This window comes from Mauremys mutica, unplaced genomic scaffold (assembly GCF_020497125.1).
Source record: "Mauremys mutica isolate MM-2020 ecotype Southern unplaced genomic scaffold, ASM2049712v1 Super-Scaffold_409, whole genome shotgun sequence".
Classification (NCBI taxonomy): Eukaryota; Metazoa; Chordata; order Testudines; family Geoemydidae; genus Mauremys; species Mauremys mutica.
In genome coordinates, this window is record NW_025423359.1 from 156358 (window position 1) to 164997 (window position 8640).

Sequence of the window (8640 nt, forward strand, 5' to 3'; positions counted from 1 at the left end):
GACATTGGCGATTGATTTCAATTAATAGCTTTTCTAACTGACCCAGGGAAACTGGCCTGCCAGTCTGTTGTGTGATATCTTGCAGCTGTTTCGCATGAACCTTTTGCTGAGCTGACAATTTCCCCCCCCCATACTCACGAAACGGGGCTATTCGGCGAGGGTCGATGCATCGGAGGCTGTTCCAGCCGGTGAGCAGGGGGTATCACGTCGGGGTCACCAGATGTAGCAATGAATGAAGCCAAGTCAGTCAGTCTGTTCCGGTGGAGTGCCGTGGAGCCGCGCCCAACGGGGCTGTCCACGTCTATTTATTATAAGTGGTTACATAAATCATGCTATTATGCGCATGTGCTAACATAATCCAACTACTTCGCCCCCTCCCCTGATTGGTGCCTTATACATTGTGTACTCCCAAAGTATGCACCTGGTCAGCGCTTTATCTGTGTGTCTCCTGATCGGGAGTGTGGGGGTGTGGGAACCACTTCAGCCGCTTGAGAAGTGTAACATTCCTACAAAACAAAACTTTCACTCCAGAGTAAGTGAACTATACCTGAGCAGTTCTACAAATGAAAAATCTGGGGAATGTATTGTGGATGCTGTAACATTTACAAGAAAAACATAGGAAAATTATTATGTGAGTTTGTTTTTACCTTGATACTGCAATGACCACTCTCACTGCAGATCTGAACTTGGTAAAAGGACGGGAACGTGATTCAGAGACCTGCAGGTCAGCAGGCGAAGGATAGACTCCCATACGAGCTATCAGTGACAGTGTTGCTTGCTCACAATCCTAGAATCCACCCAGAAGCAGAAGAAGGTATTTCTTCTGATAAACGAGAGCCTTTCTAAAACTCTCTGCTTGCAGATACTTCCTGTATAATTTCTGCAGCTGAAAAAAACCCAAGTCATTGAAATTTAATTAAGGAAGCCCGTACACTCGTTGCACAGCCAGACCTGTTTACTCCCACAAGTTCTCCCACAACCTGTTGTCCGTGGCTTGACAAAAGTTAGCTAAAGCTGTTTTGCTTTGGAAAATTGTGTGGAAGGCCATATAATAAGAACTGTTTCTAAAACTTTGAATAAATTGTATAATGTTTTTGAAAATGAAACTTCCAATTAAAATTTGGATTACTGAAGCTCCTGCTGATATGGACCATTTACTGAAAATTAACAGTGTTTGTGATAATGGCAGCATGGAAACCTTACATGAAGGTCTGTAAGTCTGCTATACCTCTACCTGTCTACGAGGCCTTATCTATACCAAGGAATTTTTGCTGGGTTACTTGACCAGTCAAGTAAGGTTCTAAGAACAGCTGCCAGAAGACATCTACATTAGTGCTTCCAACATTGCTGATATGGGGGCAGCTACAACAGCAGCAATTTCCTAGCGTAGACAAGGCCTTATGAAACTAACTTTACAGGCATTTGATTTTGGACAGTCCAATTGTCTTAACATTTGTGAGCTTCTGAACACCATATTCACACCCAACACTGGGAAAATGGTTTCACTGTTTACCTTCTAGAGCAGGATTTGTGTTAACTAGTTAATATTAATGAGCATTCAATGTTAATCTAACTTGATCACAATAAAATTGTCACAAAGGGGTTAATAGATGCTTCTGAAGTTCAAAGGAAACTATGCACTGAATACATAATATTCAGGGATGGTTGGGGTAAGTTCTTGTGACAGACAAGAGGCTTGTGTCTCCCTCAGACAACTTTTAGATCAGAGAGAGATGCCTGAGCTTTACAGAGGAATTTGTGTCTTACATGACCTGGCAACAACTGTCTTATCAAAGACAACAACCTGTCTTATCAAAGACATATGCGGAAGAATATTTTTGAATGGCCTCGTGAACTACATGTTATCTAACTATCACTAACAATCTTTTGAAAGGTGACTGCAAAGATTTTCCTAAAAACTGAAAACTTGTAAGATTCCAAAAGTGTAAACAATAATTGCAGTTTATATAGCAGAAAAACAATTCTATATTTAATGAAAATTACCTAATATCCTAACAAATATGAGATGGAGAGATCTTGGTTCTTTTGTCACAGCAAGTACTATCATATTTATCATAAACAGAGAATTCAAATAGGATTCAGAATAGAATGATCTTTCTTTTTTTAACCTTCGTTATGGTAGTGGGAGAGATAGCTCAGTGGTTTGAGCACTGGCCTGCTAAACCCAGGGTTGTAAGTTCAATCTTGAGAGGGCCGTTTACGGCTCAGGGGCAAAAAATCTGTTTGGGGATTGGCCCTGCTTTGAGCAGGGGGTTGAACTAGATACGGTCCCTTCCGACCCTGATATTCTATGATTCTATTCACTTAGCAATTACCAAGAAAACTGCAGCCTGGGTTTCCCAAAAATCAAGGATCTTGACGTGGTAACTGTCTCAAATTGTTAAAACCAATAGAGTACATTACTAACAATGGGTATATACATTATCTACTTTCGGAATCCTATTCAAGAGGTTTTGTCTTTTTTAATTAAATATATGCTTAGATTCAAATTTAAGATTAGATCTATGCAGAGGATAACTATGTTCATGAAGTGAAGTAAAACCTACTTGTTTAGTTTTTCTAGAATATGATTTAAAGTGATACCATCAATTTGAAATCTAGTGAATTTCAAAAAAACATATTAAGTAGTTTAAATATTACCCCAGCCAATTTCTATTGTTTAACAATGTTTTTAAAGATTTTTCTTCCCATGTTACATGTGAAAGAGCCAAACAACAGGGGAAACTGACTGGCTCTAAAGAGAAAACAGTGGAATAACTTTAAACAATGTGCTATAGAAGGCACAAAATACACACACACTCTAATCTTTGGTTACAGTTACTTTAGACAGAGCAAACACACATAACAGCCTCATCCCTGAAAATCCACCTGGATTGCATGAAGCAACAAGTTTAGTTAAAACTAGGGCTGTCAAGCTATTAAAAAATTAAACGCGATTAATCACGCTGTTAAACAATAATAGAATACCATTTATTTAAATGTTTTTGGATGTTTTCTACATTTTCAAATATATTGATTTCAATTACCACACAGAATACCAAGTGTAAAGTGCTCACTTTATATTTATCTTTGATTACAAATACTTGCACTGTAAAAACCAAAAGAAAAAGTATTTTTCAATTCACCTAATACAAGTAATGCAGTGTAATCTCTTTATCATGAAAGTTGAAAAACTGGTTACCTACCTCTCGTAATTGTTGTTCTTCGAGATGTGTTGCTCATGCCCATTCCAATAAGTGTGTGTGTGTGTGTGTGCACCGCGTGCACGATCGTCGGAAGGTTTTCCCTTGGCAGTACGCGTTGGGTCGGCTGTGAAACCCCCTGGAGTGGTGCCCTCCTGGTGGTCTATATAGGACACTGCCAACCCACCGCCTGCTCAGTCCCTTCTTGCCGGAAGACTCCGACAGACGGGAGGCGGGTGGGATTTGGAATGGACATGAGCAACACATCTTGAAGAACAACAGTTACGAAAGGTAGGTGACCGTTTTTCTTCAAGTGTTTGCTTGTGTCCATTCCAATATGCGACTCTCAAGCAGTTTCTCTGGAGGAGGGGTCGGAGTTCACCTGATTGCTGATTGTAGGACTGCCCTGCTGAATGCTGTGTCATCCCTTGTTTGCTGGGTGATGCCGTAGTGCAACGTGAAGGTGCGGATGGAAGACCATGTTGCCGCCTTGAATATGTCTTGAACAGGGATGTGCGTGAGGAAAGCTGTGGCTGAAGCCTGAGCTCTTGTGGAGTGTGCTGTCAATGGTGGCGGCAGAACTTTGACCAGGTTGTAGCATGTTCTAATGAAGGACATGATCTACAACGAAATGCGCTGGGATGAGACGGGAAGCCCTCTCGTCCTTTCGGTGATTGCAATGAAGAGCTGTGGTGACTTACTAAATGGTTGTGTGTGTTCAATGTAGAAGGCTAGGGCATGCCTGACATCCAGGGAATGGAGCATCAGCTCTCTGTCAGTGGCATGAGGCTTAGGGAAGAAGACTGGTAAAAATATGTCCTGATTTACATGAAACTAGGAGACCACCTTGGGCAGAAACACAGGATGAGGATGCAGCTGAACCATGTCTTTGTAAAAGACAGTATAGGGGGGCTTGGAGGTAAGCTCTTTGAGCTCACAGATGTTTGTAGCCGATGTTATAGCCATCAGAAAGGCAACCTTCCAAGAGGGGTAGGAGAGAGGGCAGGTGGCCATGGGCTCAAATGGAGGGCCCAGGAGCCTGGACAAGACTAGGTTGAGGTCCCACTGGGGAATGGGCCGCCGCACATGGGGGTAAAGCCTGTCCAAGCCCTTGAGCAATCGGCCAACCATGGGGTTTCCGAAGACTGATCTATCCGCTGCCCCTGGGTGGAAGGCCAAGGTGGCAGCCAAGTGCACTTTTATAGATGAGATTGCCAGCCCTTGTTGCTTCAGGTCCAGTAAGTAGTCCAAAATGAGAAGAATTGGCACTTGCTCAGGTGGGATACCCTTTCACAGGGACCAAATAGAAAATCACTTTCACTTTGCCAGATATGTGGCTCGCGTGGAAGGTTTCCTACTTCCCAGAAGAACTTCTCTCACTGAGTTCCAACACTGGAACGCCAACAGGTTCAACCATGGAGTTTCCACACCGTGAGATGAAGGGACTCCAGGTTGAGGTGCTGGAGCTTGCCGTGGTCCTGAGTGATGAGTTCTGGGCATAAGGGAAGGGTTACTGGTCTGTCGACCGATAGGCTTAACAGCGTAGCAAACCAGTGCTGGCAGGGCCACGCCGGCACTATGGAGATCAACAAAGCCTTGTCCTGGCGGACCTTCAGAAGGACTCTGTGTATGAGAGGGAAGGACGGGAACTCAGAGCATGTGACTCGTCCATGTGAGGTGAAAAGCATCCGCGATGGAGCCTGCTTGCTGATTAGCAATGCGAAGCTGAAGCCCCCCACAGGTCGAGTACACTTTACGGCAGAAAAAGTCCAGCTTCTTAGTGTCCCGTGACTTTGGGACAGGACCCGGTTGACCTTGCCACTCTTTGTGATTCGCTGCATCCACCCCTAATGTTCCAGGCTGAGGGTGGGTAAAAAGGTGTCTGTACCCCTTCTGTGGCACAAAATACCTTCTTTCCAACCCTTTGGCTGTGGGAAGTATGGAGGACGGGGTCTGCCATAGCACCTTTGTGGTGTTTTGTATGGTCTTTATAAGGGGCAAGGCTACCCTAGATGTACCCTCCTGGGCAAGGATGTCCACCATTGGGTCCGAGTCGTCTGACACCGCCTCAACCTGGAGGGGTAAGCTTTGGGCCACCATCATAAGAAGGTCCTGGTGCACCCTATTGTCCAGCACAGGGAGTGTGGTGGTAGAAGTGCCAGTCATCACTTCATCCAGCGAAGAGGATGATGAGGGCCGCGAGTCCTCCTGACCCTCAGGCTCCCTGGAGGCTGGCTCTGGTAGGTCTGCCCTATTTGGGGTGGACTGTGGTGCTGGTACCACATAGGGTGCTGGCTTGAGCGTCGCATCCACTTGCGAAGACCCAGGGTCCTTGTCATGTGGGGGGGGTCTTCAGGTGCTGTGGGAGTATGGCGTGGCACCGACATGGCTGAAGGAGAAGCACGGGGCATGGACACCATGAACACGGCCCAGAAGCCCTGCCCTTGAGCCTGACGGTAGACCCAAGGAGTCCAAAAGGGCCACTGTACTGGACCCTGCCACTGTGGGGGCCAGGATACCACTGTCGCTGGCATGTCCCGCGATCTGCAGTCCCAGGACCGAGACCAGTACTATGTCTGCAGATCGACGACTCATTACCGGAGTGCAACTAATAGTCTGAGCCAGACCATGGAGGGGCAGAGCCCGACTGTGCAGGGGAACATACCGCAGTGACAGGGAGCAACACCGTAGCATCGCTGGCTTGCCCTGGTGTTGAATGGATAGTGGCGCCGCCATTGGTGTCGCAAAACGTGCCATAGACTTTGCCAGTGCCTTTGCAGCCGCCGCTGCCTGGACCGGTGCCGGTGGTTGTGCCTGCAGGGCCGGGGACTGTGCCGTCATGACAATAACGTCCTGCACGGCCTCAAAGGTATCCGGCATGGAGGGGCGATCAATCTCGTCCTCCAACTCCTCCCAAGTCAGGGAGTCCACAAGCACCTGACTCAATGGAGCCCCTGGCCGAGCTGGAGTTGACGGTGCCAGGATTTGAGGGCCAGGCTGTGGGTGCCCTGACCTAGGACGCACCTCACTGGGATCCTTGTGCTGTTTGCTGACGAGGGACTGACCCCTGTTCACCTTCTTCTTCTTATGCGGCACCGGGGACTGAGAGTGGTGCCACATGCTCAAACCCGCTTTGCGGCAGCAGCCCTGGAGGAGTCTTTTTTCCAGGGCTTTGGAGCTGTGCTCCGGCTCTGCTCCAGCTCCAGGCAAAAACCTGCAGCTCCACTGCTCCAGAGCTGCTCCACACTCCAGCTCTGGGCTCCGCTACAAATCCCTGCTTTTTTCGGTGCCAAGGCATCCTGCACCGATGTCACTGGTGCCGCTTCCGGTGCCAGCTGAGGGTGAAGAGCCGTCTCCATTAAAAGGAGCTTGAGGAGATAGTCCTGCTCCCTCTTCATCCTGGGTCTAAAGAGCCTGCAAATGGAGCACTTATCTGTTTTATGGCCCTCACCCAGGCACTTAAGGCACAACGCGTGTGGATCGCCCTTGGGCACAGGCTTCCTGCAGCGTTCGCAGGATTTAAACCCCTGTGACCGAGGCATACACCAGTTTGGGGAGCTAGGGAAGGGGGCAGAACCCCCCAAAAGAAGCTAACTACTATTAAACTACAACTTTCAAGAACTATTTACAACTAACTAGAAGGTAACCACTAGGTAGGCACTTGCAAAGCAAGACACTGAAGGAAGCTCCAATGACCATCATTGGTGGTAAGAAGGAACCAAGCAGGTGGCTGGTCGGCAGTGTCCTATATACACCACCATAAGGGCGTCACTCCAGGGGGCTCCACAGCTGACCCGACAGGTATCGCTAGGGGAAAAACCTTCCAACAATCATGCACATGGCACGTGCACACACATCTATTGGAATGGACATGAACATGCTTGAAGAAGAACTTACAAATATAGAATTATGTACAAAAAATAACGGCATTCAAAAATGAAACAATGCAAAATTTTAAAGCCTAGAAGTCCCCTCAGTCTTACTTCTTGTTCAGCCAATCACTCAGACAAACAAGTTTGTTTACATTTGCAGGAGATAATGCTTCCCGCTTATTGTTTGTCACCTGAAAGTGAGAACAGGCATTCTCATAGCACTGTTGTAGCCGATGTTGCAAGATATTTATGTGCCAGATGCGCTAAAGCCTCATGTGTCCCTTCATGCTTCAATCACCATTCCAGAGGACATGCGCCCATGCTGACAATGGGTTCTGTTCAATAACCATCCAAAGCAGAGCGGACCGACGCATGTTCATTTTCATCATCTGAGTCAGATGCCACCAGCAGAAGGTTGATTTTCTTTTTTGGTGGTTCAAGTTCTGTAGTTTTCACATCGGAGTGTTGCTCTTTTAAGACTTCTGAAAGCATGCGCCACACCTCGTCCCTCTAAGATTTTGGACAGCACTTCAGATTCCTAAACCTTGGGTCTAATGCTGTAGTTATTTTTAGAAATCTCACATTGGTACCTTCTTTGCATTTTGTCAAATCTGCTGTGAAAGTGTTCTTAAAATGAACATGATCTGGGTCATCATCTGAGACTGCTGTAACATGAAATATATGGCAAAACGCGGGTAAATCAGAACGGGAGACATACAATTCTCCCCCAAGGAGTTCAGTCACAAATTTAATTAACACATTATTGTTTTTAATGAGGATCATCAGCTTGGAAGCTTGTCCTCCAGAATGATGGCCGAAGCATGAAGGGGCATACGAATGTTTAGCATATCTGGCATGTAAATACCTTGCAACACCGGCTACAAAAGTGACATGTGAACACCTGTTCTCACTTTCAGGTGACATTGTAAATAAGAAGCAGGCAGCAGTATCTCCCGTCAATGTAAAACAAACTTGTTTGTCTTAGCGATTGGCTGAACAAGAAGTAGGACTGAGTGGACTTGTAGGCTCTGAAGTTTTACACTGTTTTGTTTTTGAGTGTAGTTATGTAACAAAAAAACCCCTACATTTGTAAGTTACACTTTCACAATAAAGAGATTGCACTACAGTACTTGTATGAGGTCAGGTGAAAAATACTATTTCTTTTATCATTTTTACAGTGCAAATATTTGTAATAAAAATAATATAAAGTGAGCACTGTGCACTTTGTATTCTGTATTGTAATAGAAATCAATATATCTGGAAATGTAAAAAATCATCCACAAATATTTAATACATTTCAATTGATATTCTATTGTTTAACAGTGTGATTATTCATGATTAATTTTTTTGAGTTAATCATGTGAGTTAAGTGCGATTGACAGCCCTAGTTAAAACTATACACATACTTCAATTAAATCTTTGATACTAGCCATTTGAACAAGGCTCAGACAAGATCAATCTCAGTTCCTCACATCAAGTACTAAAATGATGTCCAAGTATCACAGTCTTTCACCGAATAATTTTATTTAACATTAATCTCCTGCATGTCTCAGTTTACAGAAAGG